This window comes from Nerophis lumbriciformis, linkage group LG21 (assembly GCF_033978685.3).
Source record: "Nerophis lumbriciformis linkage group LG21, RoL_Nlum_v2.1, whole genome shotgun sequence".
NCBI lineage: Eukaryota > Metazoa > Chordata > Actinopteri > Syngnathiformes > Syngnathidae > Nerophis > Nerophis lumbriciformis.
Genome location: NC_084568.2, coordinates 6,951,460 through 6,970,664, shown reverse-complemented (window position 1 = coordinate 6,970,664; position 19,205 = coordinate 6,951,460). Strand labels below are relative to the sequence as shown.

Below are 19,205 nucleotides of genomic sequence, written 5' to 3'. Positions count from 1 at the left end.
ATTATTATTATACATCCATAAACGTGGATGCATATGCAAAAGTGCAATATATTTATCTGTAAAGTAATCTATGTATATCTGCACATCATTGCTCTTTTAGCCTGCACTACAACGAGCTACTGCAACAACATTTTGTTCTTATCTGTACTGTAAAGTTCAAATTTGAATGACATTTGCAATGGGATAAACAAGCCGGTATGGTATGGTATGGCAAGCCTGAAACTGTTCTGCGGCCACTGTTTAACTTCTAAATTTGGAACGTCAGGAGAGTATGGGCAAACTGGCACAGTTACGCACAAATGGCTGTGAGAAAGGAGGTGATCGTGGGATAGAGAGAGAATCCTCCGTCCGTGTACGTATCAACATATTTGGACTGTCAGAAATACAAATATTACATATCGTCCATTTAGTAATATTTTATAGCTGCTTAATGACTGAATGTGCTGATTAAAACTATTTAAATTGAGTAGATTTTGGTCTTTTTTAAATGGCGTTCGTGTTCTTACATTATTATATCTCTTATGTGGAAAAAAAGAGTGCAGTCAAACGATTTTGTTAAAACAGATGAATCACTGTTGAATTTGGATTAATCACGATTGATCACAGTTGCTACAAAAGCTTTGCTTAACTTATCCAAGGTACGTTTGTTGACATCATCAACTTGGGTATACTCCACCAGCACGGTTTGTCATCCACTGATTGTTGACAATGTACGAGTAGCATCGTTGTTGTCATTGCATACCTGCCAACTTTTGAAATCAGAAAAACCTAGCGCAAAATGATTATTAGCATTCAGACAGGTTAAAATGTTGCTAAAACCATCACTTTTCTATCAGTCACAGTGACTTTTCAAAACAAAAATATTACAGCAAAAATCATATGGGTTGATTGACATGTTTATTCTGTAAGCTAACTTCAATAGTTTGAAATTATTTTGACAGTTAATGCCAGTTATCCTGTCAACCTTTCACAAGACTTCAATTTGTTAATTGAAAGTATAAACAGTATAAACACTTTTTACAGTAAACAAATGGTAAAACAGTACTAAACAATTCCATTAAAAAAAAAATTGGTGTCATTAACTTTCTGTCCAAGCTTGTATAATCTACTGCCTTGTTCAATTGTAAAAAATATTCTGTGCCTAAAATTCACATTTCTATCACAATTATCATACTGTAAACATGGTAAGCTAACTTCATTACAATTAATAGTCCTGTCAATAGCATGGAATTACAATTCAAATGTAGTTTTTTTGTAAGCCTTTCAAAAGAATTCAAAATATGAAAAATTAATGAAAATTAATTGAAGCCATCAGACACTTGAAAAGTGGCACATCACATCTCTAATGTAATCATTTTAACTTTTCAACAGAAATAGCACTGCAAAAATATTCAGGACATACTTCTGTATTTTGGTAGTTATGCTGTCAACATTCAACAAGATTTCTTCAACTTGGACTTGAAAGCATAAATAGTATAAACACTTTTAACAGTATAATAGTACTAAACAATTCCAATAGATAACATTGGTGTCATTACCTTTTTGTGGCTAAAATCCGAAAAACGTTGAAAGTTTTCCACTTGTATCGCTAGCAACGGCATTAGACTTGTGTTCTTTTGTCCCAACGTGGTCTTTTACATCGCTAATTCCTCCGTGTCCGATCGAAAAATCTTGTCTGCACAAGGTGCAATTCGCGTAGTTTTCACCCTTTTTGGAACGGATAATTATTCCCGGATAGGCTTTTGAATATTCTTCACGGAATGACTGCAGTTTTCTTTTCGGTTTAAGACTCGTTTGCGATTTTTCTCCGGCTGATTCCATGATTGTTCGCTCGTTTGGAAACAATGGCAACTGGTGCCTCGTGCTTGGCAGCGGTGCTATAAATAGCCTCGCGCATTTAAAAAAAAAAAAAAAATTTTAATTAATGAAAAACCGTATTTTTTATCACTGCAACCGTAACCCGGAATAGGTTGATGAAAACCGTACTAATTACGGGAAAACCGGAGTAGTTGGCAGGTATGTCATTGGCGTTCTAAGACAATTCATAGCTGCAATGTGATCAGTGCCATTTGCTTGTGGTAACTCTTAAAAATGTACTAACAAACTAATTAAGTCTTTTCAACTCTAAATATGATAATACAGATATTAAAATGTGCATTAGCCTACCCCAGGAAAAACTATTTTCATTGTACCTTATGGTAAAGATGACTCCGTTGAGCAACAGGAGTGACATTTTGAGCATAGAATTAGCAAACACGAAATATAGCCACATGATATTTATATTAATAGCATATTAGTGAATAAATAAATAAATAAACTATTTCGATAACAGGACTGTGGTGTAATGAGTTTTCAAATGTCAACAATACCAGGCTCTCTCCAATTATTGCCCCCTTTCAATTAACGTATTCTTCTTTGTGGTTAAGGTAAATCAATTTAAAAGGTTATAGTGAGAGCATTTATGGTACATAATTGCCGTTTGACTATTGACGACAATGGGAGGTCCGTCAGAGGTCACTGATCTAGTCTGAAGCTCAACCGGAAGTCGCCCTCTTGGAAAAGCACAAAGGTTATCAAATCAGAACTAGCGTCTTTAATTGATTTGATTTTTCACCTGGAAAAAATATGTAATACAAGACAATTCTCCATGTCAACAAAGCAAGCATGCCTGATAAAAAGCACACAAAAGGCTCCACTTTTCAAAATGTACTAGCTCAATGCTAATTTATATTGGATATGCCATATACATGCTACTAATTAGCATTAACAATTATTACAATCAAACTGGTGTGTGATAATTACAATGGTTAGAGTGTAGATGTCACACCCCGGTGAGGGATGTCTTGTCTTGGGTTTTTCTGTCTTGTGATGTGCATGTTTTAGTTTGAAAAGTAACTCTCCTCTCGTTTCAGGTCACTTGCCCTTCCTTTTGTGTCATCGATCTGACGTCATCCCGGTTCCCTGATTGTTTCCACCTGTTCCCTATTACCCTCATGTGTCTTATAAGCCCGCTCCTCCCTTTGTTCTGTGCCAGATTGTTTCGTTTATTCGTGCTCTCTAGCATCCATGCCCATATCCATGCCCATATCCATGCCCTTGTCTTGTCTTGCCTTGCCTTGCCTCGTCTTGTGCTTATGTTCTTTGATCCTGAATCCCTTCGTTGCTATTTTGAGTTTTCCTTTCTTCCTCCTCAGCAGAGTGATTTTTTGTTATTTAGTTTATTCAGCCGAAGTGGTGAGTTTCAGTTATTTTTCATTCTTTCCTCAAATTTTTGAGTGACAATTTTTGTTAAAACTTTATTAGATTAGTGTAGAATTTTTCATAGCTGTTGTTTTTTTCCTCCTGTTGGAGCGTTTTTTGTTTATACATTTTATAGCATATACGGCGCCAATTATAGTTAGTCTTTGCTTTTGTGTTTTCCTCCGTTCGGAGTGATTTTTGGTTGTTCCTATTTTTTTGGAACCTTTTTTGCCGATTAGTTTTTGGTTAAAATAGATATTGTAATCCGTGACTTTGGAGGTGAAAAGGAAGCTGTCAAAATAAAAGCCTGTCTAAGTTCCCTACTCTGCATCTGAGTCCTATCCTTTTTACCAAGCCTGACAGTAGAGACTTTAAATGTGTATTATTCATTCATAAAATAAACAATTAAACCAAAAAAAACAAACTTTTTTTCATGTTTGTCTCCAGACTCAAAAGGAAAAAAACATAACGAATAGTTTTTCCGACTTCCAATTTTGTGCACAATTGGAAAATTAACTTAAACTTGATTTAAACCCCCTCAGTCCTCCTGTCTTCAACATTTTTTAAATGAATAGCTAAGTCCACGTAAAACCACTGAGTAAACGCGGTGTATCAAGTGGATTCGCAGAAAAAAAAAAAAAAAAATTTTAAATTGTGCACAACTTGGAAAAACACTATTTATCCGTTGTTTCGTTTTGGGTCGGGAAACTAAAATTTGTTATTTCGGGTTTTTTTATTATTTTGGTTTTATTTAAAAAAAAATTAATGAACGGATGTGACACTGATTACTTTGTAGGGCTCAACAAAAGACCAGACCTGCACATTCAATTAATGGCAAAGACTACTTCCTAACTACGGCAACACACCTACTTGCAAATAAGACTCTGCAGTCTGAGAAAACAAGATATAACATTTGGACAGCACAGTTATCATTATCAGCTCAGAGGTGAATATTAAAATTTAAAAACATAACTAGTAATTTTACAATTATTACTATACGGGGTGGTGGTTCCTCTCTTTAAAAAGGGGAACCGGAGGGTGTGTTCCAACTATCGTGGGATCACACTCCTCAGCCTTCCCGGTAAGGTCTATTCAGGTGTACTGGAGAGGAGGCTACGCCGGATAGTCGAACCTCGGATTCAGGAGGAACAGTGTGGTTTTCGTCCTGGTCGTGGAACTGTGGACCAGCTCTATACTCTCGGCAGGGTCCTTGAGGGTGCATGGGAGTTTGCCCAACCAGTCTACATGTGTTTTGTGGACTTGGAGAAGGCATTCGACCGTGTCCCTCGGGAAGTCCTGTGGGGAGTGCTCAGAGAGTATGGGGTAACGGACTGTCTTATTGTGGCAGTTCGCTCCCTGTATGATCAGTGTCAGAGCTTGGTCCGCATTGCCGGCAGTAAGTCAGACACGTTTCCAGTGAGGGTTGGACTCCGCCAAGGCTGCCCTTTGTCACCGATTCTGTTCATAACCTTTATGGACAGAATTTCTAGGCGCAGTCAGGGCGTTGAGGGGATCTGGTTTGGTGGCTGCAGGATTAGGTCTCTGCTATTTGCAGATGATGTGGTCCTGATGGCTTCCTCCGGCCAGGATCTTCAGCTCTCACTGGATCGGTTCGCAGCCGAGTGTGAAGCGACTGGGATGGGAATCAGCACCTCCAAGTCCGAGTCCATGGTTATCTCCCGGAAAAGGGTGGAGTGCCATCTCCGGGTTGGGGAGGAGATCTTGCCCCAAGTGGAGGAGTTCAAGTACCTCGGAGTCTTGTTCACGAGTGAGGGAAGAGTGGATCGTGAAATCGACAGGCGGATCGGTGCGGCGTCTTCAGTAATGCGGACGCTGTATCGATCCGTTGTGGTGAAGAAGGAGCTGAGCCGGAAGGCAAAGCTCTCGATTTACTGGTCGATCTACGTTCCCATCCTCACCTATGGTCATGAGCTTTGGGTCATGACCGAAAGGACAAGATCACGGGTACAAGCGGCCGAAATGAGTTTCCTCCGCCGAGTGGCGGGGCTCTCCCTTAGAGATAGGGTGAGAAGCTCTGTCATTCGGGGGGAGCTCAAAGTAAAGCCGCTGCTCCTCCACATCGAGAGGAGCCAGATGAGGTGGTTCGGGCATCTGGTCAGGATGCCACCCGAACACCTCCCTAGGAAGGTGTTTCGGGCACGTCCGACCGGTAGGAGGCCACGGGGAAGACCCAGGACACGCTGGGAAGACTATCTCTCCCGGCTGGCCTGGGAACGCCTCGGGATCCCCCGGGAGGAGCTGGACGAAGTGGCTGGGGAGAGGGAAGTCTGGGCTTCCCTGCTTAAGCTGCTGCCCCCGCGACCCGACCTCGGATAAGCGGAAGAAGATGGATGGATGGATACTATATGAAAATATCAAAAATTGGCATCATGAGTACCGGTATCGTTTCCCCAGGTACTGGGAATTGGCACGAAAGCGGTAAGAAAGTAAAAACTACCCATTTCTAACTGTGTTAAAAGACAAAAGCGTTTTCAATCTCAATCAATCTTTATTTATATAGCCCTAAATCACAAGTGTCTCAAAGGGCTGCACAAGCCACAACGACATCCTCGGTACAAAGCCCACATAAGCAAGCACCCCTCAAAGGGTGCTTGCTTTTAGATACTTCCATTATGGTCGATATTTCCTCATTTGTAAAGTCCCTCCTAACAGAGGAAAACTTTTTGAACCTTGAACCCCAGTTTCCTTCTGGACATTCTTTGGGAAATTGCTATTTTCGCTGCACCAAAGCAGGGGAGACACATTAAATGCCTTGAGGCTTTTTTTTCAAATGCCTTCAACTCAACAGCGGTGAATGTTTTGAATAACATTGGAAAATCAATTTTTGATTGACAGACATTCCGCAGCTAATCAACTTCAACAATTAAACTGCCGTGACAAGGAAGTGAACTCGCGGGAAAGAAGCCACGCAGCTCTACTTCCCTTGGCCGTTCATTCCGTAAAACACACAAACAGTTGGCATTTAATTGAAATTTTACAGAAGCCGCAAACTAAATAAATGTGCGCGTGTTTACAGGAGATAAATGTACACATCCGTGCATCGCTGATTTTTTATTTTTATTTTTTTTTGTTAATTCTGCCAAATGAAACAAAATGTCTCTCGGCTGCAGGGACAGCTTGGGCTCGTCATTCTCCTTTAAAAGAGACACTGTCCCAAAACGTGATCACAAAGTCAACTGGCTGCTGGGCGAAAGGTGAGGAGAGGAGAAGAATGGCATGGTTTGACAATACAAAAGAACCCAGAAATAAAGTTTTGTGAAGACGAAAGTAAAACTGCACTTTCTTTGGAATTTTGCCAATCATTCACATTCCTTATGTTGGACAAGACCACACGTCTTTCCCTTTTCTGTGCATACGAAATAGTGAAAAACGGCTAGTAAGAGGCGGCTAACAATACAGGTAATGGGAATATCATCTTATCCGCCTATAAAGCCCTCTAAAAAACATCCAAAAACCTCCAACACTTTTATATACATGCTGTAAGTATGTGTGTAAAATACAGTAGTAACAGGCACATTAATAAAAACAAGTAATATTTACAGTATTTTTCGGACTATAAGGCGCACTTAAAATCCTTTCATTTTCTCACAAAATCGACAGTGCGCCTTATAACCCGGTGCGCCTAATGTACGGCATGATTCTGGTTGTGCTTACCGACCTTGAAGCAATTTTATTTGGTACATGGTGTAATGAGTGTGACCAATAGATGGCAGTCATACATAAAAGGTACATGTAAACTGCAAGATGCCGCCAGTAAACAACACCAAAACTTTAAATGTCCCATTGAGAATATAGAACATTACACACAGCTCAAAAATCTGTCAAAATATTTTTAGTACGACTTCGGTAAGCTATGTAGCCGCACCGCTTGATGGATTGTCGGTGCATTAAACATATGAGTATTACTATGGTGCGTGTATAAGGACCGCAAAATGGCACCTATTAGCAGACATTATCTGGCGTTTTGTTTCGCAATAATATGCAAAACCAACTTTTCTTACCTTCTGGTACCTGCTGATGTGTATTTGGGATCTGCATAGGTCCTGAAAATGTGAGCGTGTCCGCTAGAGATGCGCGGATAGGCAATTATTTCATCCGCAACCGCATCACAAAAGTCGTCAACCATCTGCATCCACCCGAACTAACATTTAATCAAAACCGCACCCGCCCGCACCCGCCCGTTGTTATATATCTAATATAGACGATGCAAGGCATTAGTGAGGTTATAAAGCTTTTGCCTGTTAAAGAAAGGAGACTGATCCAATGCAGAAGAGACATTCAATGCGTGCCACGCTGTCACGGCCCAGACGCACACCAGTGCACAATCATCTGGGAGCCGCGCTGAGCGCACCTCCAAGCGCATGGAGGTACGATGTCCCTCGCACCCGCGGCGGCTCCACCCGGGCTCGCGCCCGAGGCTTCAGCGCGCACCGCGGCGGCCATCCTACTCGTCGCGGCCTAGCCCTCGCGGCTCTCGCTGCCGGCGACGGCCGGGTATGGGCCCGACGCTCCAGCGCCATCCATTTTCAGGGCTAGTTGATTCGGCAGGTGGGTTGTTACACACTCCTTAGCGGGTTCTGACTTCCATGGCCACCGTCCTGCTGTCTATATCAACCAACACCTTTTCTGGGGTCTGATGAGCGTCGGCATCGGGCGCCTTAACCCGGCGTTCGGTTCATCCCGCAGCGCCAGTTCTGCTTACCAAAAGTGGCCCACTCGGCTCACCAGGGTGAGCCCCACCCCTTTCGTGAGCGCACTGCGCGCGGAGTGACCCCTGTTACGAGCCCCCGGCCACGGGGATGGCGGGCAGGTAAGCTGCTTACCTGCTGCGCGTGACGCCGGCCGCAGCGAAGGCGGACGAGGCGGGGTGTCGGTGCGGTGGGCGCGGTGGTGACCCTGGACGTGCGTCGGGCCCTTCTCGCGGATCGCCTCAGCTACGGCTCCCGGTGGGGCCCTCTCGGGGGAAGGGGCCTCGGTCCCGGACCCCGGCGAGGCGTCCCTTCTCCGCTCCGTAAAAGTGTCCATCTCTTTTTTTTTTCTTCTTCTGTTGTGGCATATGCAGCAGGTGCCTGCTCGTTTTTCGTATGTGGGTAACAACATTTAACTATGTATATATATTTCCGAATTGGTTTAACTGCCACCCGCCTGAATCTATTTAAAATCAAATTTTTTTTTATTTAAACCGCCCGACCCGACCCGCGGATAAAATCTAAATTTTTTTTATTTCAACCGCCCGACCCACGGATAATCCACGGACTCCGCGGTTGTGTCCGCAAACCGCGCATCTCTAGTGTCCGCCATTGTAGTCCGTGACGACACCTGACTTAAACGTGTGCATAATGCTGAAGAAACAAGTCCATTTCAGAAAACCAACACATTTAGCTGAACTGCACCAATCTTGTCGAGAGGAGTGGTCAAAAATTCAAGCAGAAGCTTGTGGATGGCTACCAAAAGCGCCTTATTGCAGTTTAACTTGTAAGCAAATCTTAACATTGCTGTATGTATACTTTTGACCCAGCACATTTGCTCACATTTTCAGTAGACCCATAATAAATTCATAAAAGAACCAAACTTCATGAACTGGCGGCCCGCAGGCCACATTCGGCCCGCCAAAGCTTTTCATTTGACCCTCAAATTTAAGTTTAAAGGGGAACATTATCACCAGACCTATGTAAGCGTCAATATATACCTTGATGTTGCAGAAAAAAGACCATATATTTTTTTAACCGATTTCCGAACTCTAAATGGGTGAATTTTGGCGAATTAAACGCCTTTCTATTATTCGCTCTCGGAGCGATGACGTCACAACGGGAAGCAATCCGCCATTTTCTCAAACACCGGGTCAAATCAGCTCTGTTATTTTCCGTTTTTTCGACTCTTTTCCGTACCTTGGAGACATCATGCCTCGTCGGTGTGTTGTCGGAGGGTGTAACAACACGAACAGGGACGGATTCAAGTTGCACCAGTGGCCCAAAGATGCCAAAGTGGCAAGAAATTGGACGTTTGTTCCGCACACTTTACCGACGAAAGCTATGCTACAACAGAGATGGCAAGAATGTGTGGATATCCTGCGACACTCAAAGCAGATGCATTTCCAACTGGACTGGACAGATCAGCTTTCAGGAAAAGAGAGCGGATGAGGGTATGTCTACAGAATATATTAATTGATGAAAACTGGGCTGTCTGCACTCTCAAAGTGCATGTTGTTAGATTAGATTAGATTTATTGGTCCCCTTGGGGAAATTCATTGTCACTGCCGTACATTTAAACACTAGACATTACACATCACACAAAAAAAAAATAACAAAAAGACATCATACATGACTAACACACATTTACAGGCTTGTCAGACAGGTCGGCCGGGCCTGCTGTTAAGGGCGGCTATAGCTGCAGGGATCAGGCTTTTCCTGAGGCCAAAATGTATTTGTTGCCAAATGTATTTCATATGCTGTAAACCTAGTTCATAGTTGTTAGTTTCCTTTAATGCCAAACAAACACATACCAATCGTTGGTTAGAAGGTGATCGCCGAATTCGTCCTCGCTTTCTCCCGTGTCGCTGGCTGTCGTGTCGTTTTCGTGGGTTTCGCTTGCATACGGTTCAAACCGATATGGCTCAATAGCTTCAGTTTCTTCTTCAATTTCGTTTTCGCTACCTGCCTCCACACTACAACCATCCGTTTCAATACATGCGTAATCTGTTGAATCGCTTAAGGCGCTGAAATCCGAGTCTGAATCCGAGCTAATGTCGCTATACCTTGCTGTTCTATCCGCCATGTTTGTTTGTGTTGGCTTCACTATGTGACGTCAAAGGAAAATGGACGGGTGTATATAACGATGGTTAAAATAAGGCACTTTGAAGCTTTTTTTTAGGGATATTGCGTGATGGGTAAAATTTTGAAAAAAACTTCGAAAAATAAAATAAGCCACTGGGAACTGATTTTTAATGGTTTTAACCCTTCTGAAATTGTGATAATGTTCCCCTTTAAATAGGCTTGATGAAACCATTAAAACTAATGTAGTGCTAAATGTGTCCAGTAGAGGGCGACAAAGCTAATAGTGATAAGTCACAATGTTTGGTGTGTAAAAGTTGTGTAATATAAATACTGTATGTGTAAACATTTGTAGTTAATTGTGTGAATATCCATCCATCCATTTTCTACCGTTTGTCCCTTTTGGGGTCGCGGGGGTGCTGAAGCATATCCCAGCAGCATTCGGGCGGAATGCGGTGTACACCCTAGACAAGTCGCCACCTCATCGCAGGGCCAACACAGATAGACAACATTCACTCTCACATTGACACAACAGAGCCAATTTAGTGTTGCCAATCAGCCTATGGCGTTAACGCACTTTTTGTGTCTTTTTACGCATTGAAATGGGTTGTACTTGTATAGCGCTTTTCTACCTTCAAGGTACTCAAAGCGCTTTGACACTACTTCCACATTTACCCATTCACACACACATTCACACACCGATGGAGGGAGCTGCCATGCAAGGCGCTAACCAGCACCCATCAGGAGCAAGGGTGAAGTGTCTTGCTCAGGACACAATGGACATGACGAGGTTGGTACTAGGTGGGGATTGAACCAAGGACCCTCGGATTGCGCACGGCCACTCTCCCAAATCAGAAAGGACGCACAATTCCAGAAGCCCACACGTCCCCCTGACGTGGATATATATATATTTTTTTACTGCTCGGTTGGCTTGTGTTTTTTTGGGGGTTTTTTTTATCTTTCGGACGGTGCTTCGTTTTGTTTATATTTACCGGATCAAATTTCATCCCCGTTTATTGTGTTTTTATTGGTCGTAAATTTTGATTCGCCGAAAGTTTTATCAATGACAAATACTGCCTCAGTTTGCACTCGGACAACTTTACCGCGAGGGGTTGTCAAAAGAAAGACTCCATGGTAAACACTAAGGTGAGTGTAAAGTCAACATTTTTAACTTCATCCTGTGCCATGTCTCCAGTAAATGACTTGTTTTAGTCTTTGTGAGTCCATGGAAACTTCACTTTTCTCTCCCGCTGAAGCGACATCGTACGAGAATGGAGAAAGGTTAGCTGTTAGCTTCAAGGAAACCAGCACCCGACCAAACTCCACCCCAAAAACATACTTTGCAGGTCAAACGGGGCGAATATGTGCCTTTTGAAGAATCAATGTGCGAGGAGTGTTCAAAAGGAGTCTCTTGGAGAAGTGGCTGACAAGTTAGCAAGTGTCGCTCGCATTGACAGTGACATCATCACCGTCATTGTTTACTGAAGCAGAGATGCTGACTGTGCGTTATGATAAACGCGCTCTGCTTTTTATCCATAGACTTACCAGATTTAATTTTTTATTATCTATAACAGGGGTGTCAAAAGTGTGGTCCGGAAGCCTTTTGCGGTCCTCAGCTAATGTTTTACAGGCCCACGGCACATTCTAAAAATACTATTAAAATAAACAAAAACATAACTAAAGTGGAATAAAAAAAAGCTTACAGGTGAAAAGTTGCAATGTTGACTAATAAAACAAAGCTTTTTTTTTTCTTTAAAACTGTCATTGCTCAAAACATAATATTGAATCAAAATCAAACTACTGTAAAAATGTGCACATGTGATTTTTCCTTTTCTGTTGTGACACACTGAACATCACACTATAGTTAGTTGTAATGGTAAATACACTATATTGCCAAAAGTATTTGGCCACCTGCCTTGACTCACATATGAACTTGAAGTGCCATCCCATTCCTAACCCATAGGGTTCAATATGATGTGGGTCCACCTTTTGCAGCTATTACAGCGTCAACTCTTCTGGGACGGCTGTCCACAAGGTTGCCGAGTGTGTTTATAGGAATTTTCGACCATTGTCCCAAAAGCGCATTGGTGAGGTCACACACTGATGTTGGTCGAGAAGGCCTGGCTCTCAGTCTCCGTTCTAATTCATCCAAAAGTTGTTCTATCGGGTGCAGGCATACTTGCCAACCCTCCCGAATTTTCCGGGAGACTCACGAAATTCAGCGCCTCTCCCGAAAACCTCAAGGGACAAATATTCTCCCGAAAATCTCCCGATTTTCAGCCGGAGCTGGAGGGGGCGTGGCGGACCTGAGTGAGGACAGCCTTTTTTCACAACAAGGGTGACAAGAACTAAATCATCCAGACTAGAGACAAATTGTATTATTATGTTTATCTTACCTAAAAATAAATATATTTATTAATTAAAAAAAAAAAAAAACTAAATACATTTTTACTATATTTTGCTAAAAACATCAAAATTAATTGTATTTTTATTTGTATTTTTTCTGACTCCTTATTACATCCAGCCATAGAATTAAAATAAACATATTTGAAATAATTAATTTTAAATTATCATAATAATTCATTTAAAATGACCATATTTAATTATTAAAATAATTGCTTGTTTATCAACAACTTTAGCATTTTATTCATTACATTTTGAAGCTCTCAGAAGCCAAGTTATGTTATATTCCTTAAGATTTGTTTGAAGTATCAATTATCTAAACACAGTTTTGTTTGCATATTTTCAGGATGTATATATATATGTATATATATATATATATATGAAATACTTGACTTGGTGAATTCTAGCTGTCAATATACTCCTCCCCTCTTAGCCACGCCCCCAACCACGCCCCCCCACCCCCGACCACGCCCGCCACCCTCCACCTCCCGAAATCGGAGGTCTCAAGGTTGGCAAGTATGGGTGCAGGTCAGGACTCTGTGTCATCCATGTCTTTATGGGCTTTGCGCACTGGTGCAGCTGCGCGGCGATGGAAACCCGTTCCATGAAGCTCTCTGCGTACTGTACGTGGGCTAATTGGAAGGTCACATGGAGTTAGGAGCTCTGTAGCAACTGACTGTGCAGAAAGTCGGCGACCTCTTTGCACTATGCACTTCAGCACCCGCTGACCCCTCTCTGTCAGTTTACGTGGCCTACCACTTCTTGGCTGAGTTGCTGTTGTTCCCAAACTCTTCCATTGTCTTATAATAAAGCCCACAGTTGACTTTGGAATATTTAGGAGCGAGGAAATTTCACGACTGGATTTGTTGCACAGGTGGCATCTTATGACAGTTCCACGCTGGAAATCACTGAGAGCGGCCCATTCTTTCACAAATGTTTGTAGAAACAGTCTCCATGCCTAAGTGCTTGATTTTATACACCTGTGATTGGGACACCTGATTGTGGCCAAATACTTTTGGGAATTGTTCATTCTCACTCGTGGCGTGACGATAAAAGGACAGTAAAATTTGGCTTGTCAGTTTGTTTTCACACAAAAACAAATGATTGGGGATCATGAGTCGTATCAGGGAAATACATCCAAACTCATAGGTGGAGCAAAGCTGTGCTGAGCTTTTGCCAGGGTTTGGTAAGTCTGCTTCATATTCTGCTGGAAGAGGTGGATGACACCGCTACATGAGGAATAGACTTCCCTGAAATGTATTCCTTAACCTCATTCACTCCTTTCCCCATCTCCTAATTAAATCCACCCCACACCTCCTTTTTTTTTTTACCTCGTTCTTTTCATTCCTCTTTGTATCTTTCACTCCAGCTCTCAATCTTTCTGCAGGCTCTGCGGCCGCTGCTGATTGATGACGAGACAAATCTCTCAAGGACAGACACCTTGTTAGGAGACCGACCAGCTTGTTCTATATGGGGGACAAAAGTAAGACGTAGGGGTTAAGTTAAGCCTGATTACAGTCCAAATACATGCAGGATATGATAACGAGGCTTGCGAACTGGCAGACATTTCAAGAATATTCAAGGTTGGAAAAAGTTTGAAATATACAACACTATCAGAATTAAACAAGATTTGGATGTAAAAAAAAACATGTACCGTATTTTTCGGAGTATAAGTCGCACCTGCCGAAAATGCATAATAAAGAAGGAAAAAAAACATAAGTCGCAGTGGAGTACAAGTCGCATTTTTTGGGGAAATGTATTTGATAAAAGCCAACACCAAGAATAGACATTTGAAAGGCAATTTAAAATAAATAAGGAACAGTGAACAACAGGCTGAATAAGTGTACGTTATATGAGGCATAAATAACCAACTGAGAAGGTGCCTGGTATGTTAACGTAACATATTATGGTAAGAGTCATTCAAATAACTATAACATATAGAACATGCTATACGTTTACCAAACAATCTGTCACTCCTAATCGCTAAATCCCATGAAATCTTATACGTCTAGTCCAGGGGTCGGCAACCCAAAATGTTGAAAGAGCCGTATTGGACCAAAAATACAAAAACAAATCTGTCTGGAGCCGCAACAAATTAAAAGCCATATTACATACAGATAGATAGTGTGTCATGAGATATACATTAAATTGAGATGACTTAAAGGAAACTAAATGACCTCAAATATAGCTACAAATTAGGCATAATGATGCAATATGTACATATAGCTAGTCTAAATAGCATGTTAGCATCGATTAGCTTGCAGTCATGCAGTGACCAAATATGTCTGATTAGCACTCCACACAAGTCAATAACATCAACAAAACTCACCTTTGTGCATTCACGCACAACGTTAAAAGTTTGGTGGACAAAATGAGACAGAAAAAGAAGTGGCATAAAACACGTCCTAGAAAGTCGGAGAAAGTTATACATGTAAACAAACTACGGTGAGTTCAAGGACCGCCAAAATTAGTAGGACAAAACGGCGCTCGCCAAATACTTGAGTCAGTGAAGCATGTTTAATATAAACAGTGTGCTTTATAACAATTAGGGAGGTTTGTGTCATGTTTGTCCTCCTACAGAAACCATATTAACACAAAAAATATCTTTTTTCCACCTCATCTTTTTCCATTTTTCATACATTTTTGAAAAAGCTCCAGAGAGCCACTAGGGCGGCGCCAAAGAGCCGCATTCGGCTCTCGAGCCGCGGGTTGCCGACCCCCGGTCTAGTCTCTTACGTGAATGAGCCAAATAATATTATTTGATATTTTACGCTAATGTGTTAATAATTTCACACATAAGTCGCTCCAGAGTATAAGTCGCACCCCCGGCCAAACTATGAAAAAAACGGACTTATAGTCCGAAAAATACGGTAAACATTTTGTTTTGTGGTTAAAACTGATTTAAGGGCTATTCCACTGACACAGTTTGATTTTCCTCAAAGAGTGTATTGGCCCATCTCGGACAATTTGATTCGACTACTGTATGTTCCTATGTTTCCAGCAAGCCAATGACTCATTTGAGTAACAGGACTACAAGTAACAGGAGTGAGTTTTTAGCATAGAATTAGCAAATAAAAAATAAAAAAAAACAGCGAAGTGGGCACGTTGTGTACGGTAAATGGTAAATAAAAACAGAATACAATGATTTGCAAATCCTTTTCAACTTATATTCAATTGAATAGACTGCAGATATTATTGCAAACATTAGCTCATTTGGAATTTGATGCCTGCAACATGTTTAAAAAAAGCTGTCCTAAGTGGCAAAAAAGACTGAGAAAGTTGAGGAATGCTCATCAAACACTTATTTGGAACACCCCACATGTGAACAGGCTAATTGGGAACAGGTGGGTGCCATGAACATCTTGAAAAAGAAGAAAAAGAAACCCAAAACAAACAAAAAACAACGACAACGATGATTAAAAGAAAATACAAATATAATAGTGATTTTTCGAACATGTTCACATTCTAACATGTTCGAAGAAGCAGAGCTTATTTAATCCTACCCCTTTTCTGTCTGGAAATAATTTCTGACGCAAGTGTTTACTTATCTTTTCGTTCTTAAAGGCCTACTGAAACCCACTACTACCGACCACGCAGTCTGATAGTTTATATATCAATGATGAAATCTTAACATTGCAACACATGCCAATACGGCCGGGTTAACTTATAAAGTGCAATTTTAAATTTCCTGCGAAACTTCCGGTTGAAAACGTCTAGGTATGATGACGTATGCGCGTGACGTCGATGGTTGAAACGGAAGTATTGGGACGCCATTGTATCCAATACAAAAAGCTCAGTTTTCATCGCAAAATTCCACAGTATTCTGGACATCTGTGTTGGTGAATCTTTTGCAATTTGTTTAATGAACAATGGAGACTGCAAAGAAGAAAGCTGTAGATGCGATCGGTGTATTAGCGTCTGGCTACAGCAACACAACCAGGAGGACTTTGACTTGGATAGCAGACGCGCTATCCGACGCTAGCCGCCGACCGCATCGATGATTGGGTGAAGTCCTTCGTCGCTCCGTCGATCGCTGGAACGCAGGTGAGCTTCGGTGTTGATGAGCAGATGAGGGTTGGCGTAGGTCAGGGATGCTCACACTTTTTCTGCAGGCGAGCTACTTTTCAATTGATCAAGTCGTGGGGATCTACCTCATTCATATATATCATTTATATTTACTTATTTATGAACAAGTTAAAGGTGTTTAATGATAATGCAAGCATGTTTAACACATATAGTTAATATTAATAATACATTAAAGGTGTTTAATAATAAAACAAGTATGTTTAATACATATAGTTAATATTGTTAACAAGTTAAAGGTGTTTAAAGATAATGCAAGCATGTTTAACACATATAGTTAATATTGTTAACAAGTTAAAGGTGGTTAAAAATAATACAAGCTTGCTTTCGGTCTCCCCTAGAGGGGGGGGGTTACCCACATATGCGGTCCTCTCCAAGGTTTCTCATAGTCATTCACATCGACGTCCCACTGGGGTGAGTTTTTCCTTGCCCGTATGTGGGCTTTGTACCGAGGATGTCGTTGTGGCTTGTGCAGCCCTTTGAGACACTTGTGATTTAGGGCTATATAAATAAAGATTGATTGATTGATTGATTTAACACAAATAGTTAATATTGTTAACTTAAAGGTGGTTAAAGATAAAACAAGCATGTTTAACACATAGTTAATATTGTTAACTTAAAGGTGGTTAAAGATAATACAAGCATGTTTAACACATAGTTAATATTGTTAACAACTTAAAGATGGTTAAAGATAATACAAGCATGTTTAACACATATAGTTAATATTGTTAACAAGTTAAAGGTGGTTAAAGATAATACAAGCATGTTTAACACATATAGATTCCTTTCTTTCATGAAGACAAGAATATAAGTTGGTGTATTACCTGATTGTGATGACTTGCATTGATTGGAATCAGACAGTGGTGATGATAAGGTCCGCATTTTCGAATGGAGGAGAAAAAAAGTCCTCCTTTCTGTCCAATACCACATGAAAGTGGTTGGTTTTTGGCATCTTATTTGTCCAGCTTCCGTACTCCTTTGTATACACTTTACAAGAAATACATTGTCGGCAAACTCCGTAGCTTGCTAGCTTGTGCACGCCAGCTTTCTGAGACTCTTATTTTGGTAGCGCAGGCAGGATGAAGCAGAGCTTTTATTGTGCAACTGTGCAGTCGGTCTTTGGAGTGTTGACGACAGGTACGGCGCCAGAGTCTGTTGAAATAAAGTGTTTCTCGCCTTCCAGTCGGTAATTTTAATGAGCTGGCAGCAGCCAGCGTCATCTCAGAAGACCCTCAGGTGCCGTGAATGTCAATCAAGTGACGAAAGTGACGTCATAGTGAAGATTTATGATCGCTCATTTTTAGGACTATTTTTTTAATGCCTGGCTGGTGATCGACTGACACACCCTCCGAGATCGACCGGTAGATCGCGATCGACGTAATGAGCACCCCTGGCGTAGGTGGAGAGCTAATGTTTTTAGCATAGCTCTGTCGAGGTCCGTAGTTAAGTTAGATTAAATGGCGTCGTTAGCAACAGCATTGTTAAGCTTCGCCAGGCTGGAAAGCATTAACCATGTAGTCACAGGTCCATGGTTTAATAGTATTGTTGATTTTCTGTCTATCCTTCCAGTCAGGGGTTTATTTCTTTTGTTTCTATCTGCAGTTAAGCCCGATGCTATCACGTTAGCTCCGTAGCTAAAGTGCTTCACCGATGTATTGTCGTGGAGATAAAAGTCACTGTGAATGTCCATTTCGCGTTCTCGACTCTCATTTTCAAGAGGATATAGTATCCGAGGTGGTTTAAAATACAAATCCGTGATCCACAATAGAAAAAGGAGAGAGTGTGGAATCCAATGAGCCCTTGTACCTAAGTTACGGTCAGAGTGAAAAAAGATGCACTCTCATACTTCACTCTCACGTTCCTCATCCACGAATCTTTCATCCTGGCTCAAATTAATGGGGCAATCGTCGCTTTCTCGGTCCCAATCGCTCTCGCTGCTGGTGTAAACAATGGGGAAATGTGAGGAGACTTTCAACTTGTGACGTCACGCTACTTCCGGTACAGGCAAGGCTTTTTTTTTTTTAATCAGCGACCAAAAGTTGCGAACTTTATCGTTCTAGACTAAATCCTTTCAGCAAAAATATGGCAATATCGCAAAATGATCAAGTATGACAGGCAGTAAGTCGGACACGTTTCCGGTGAGGGTTGGACTCCGTCAAGGCTGCCCTTTGTCACCGATTCTGTTCATAACTTTTATGGACAGAATTTCTAGGCGCAGTCAAGGCGTTGAGGGGATCCGGTTTGGTGGCTGCAGGATTAGGTCTCTGCTTTTTGCAGATAATTTGGTCCTGATGGCTTCATCTGGCCAGGATCTTCAGCTCTCACTGGATCGGTTCGCAGCCGAGTGTGAAGCCACTGGGATGAGAATCAGCATCTCCAAGTCCGAGTCCATGGTTCTCGCCCGGAAAAGGGTGGAGTGCCATCTCCGGGTTGGGGAGGAGATCTTGCCCCAAGTGGAGGAGTTCAAGTACCTCGGAGTCTTGTTCACGAGTGAGGGAAGAGTGGATCGTTAGATCGACAGGCGGATCGGTGCGGCGTCTTCAGTAATGCGGACGCTGTATCGATCCGTTGTGGTGAAGAAGGAGCTGAGCCGGAAGGCAAAGCTCTCAATTTACCGGTCGATCTACGTTCCCATCCTCACCTATGGTCATGAGCTTTGGGTTATGACCGAAAAGACAAGATCACGGG

General features: G+C 41.8%; 1 long non-coding RNA gene across 1 annotated transcript in view; it reads right to left on the bottom strand.

Annotated features, from left to right (window-relative positions):
* Positions 1–19,205, bottom strand: part of LOC133621197 (uncharacterized) — a 109,723-nt gene that overhangs the window by 16,503 nt on the left and 74,015 nt on the right. Inside the window, exon 4 of the long non-coding RNA XR_009817617.1 lies at positions 13,766–13,900. This is a non-coding gene — a long non-coding RNA (uncharacterized lncRNA). The remainder of the gene's footprint in view (positions 1–13,765; positions 13,901–19,205) is intronic.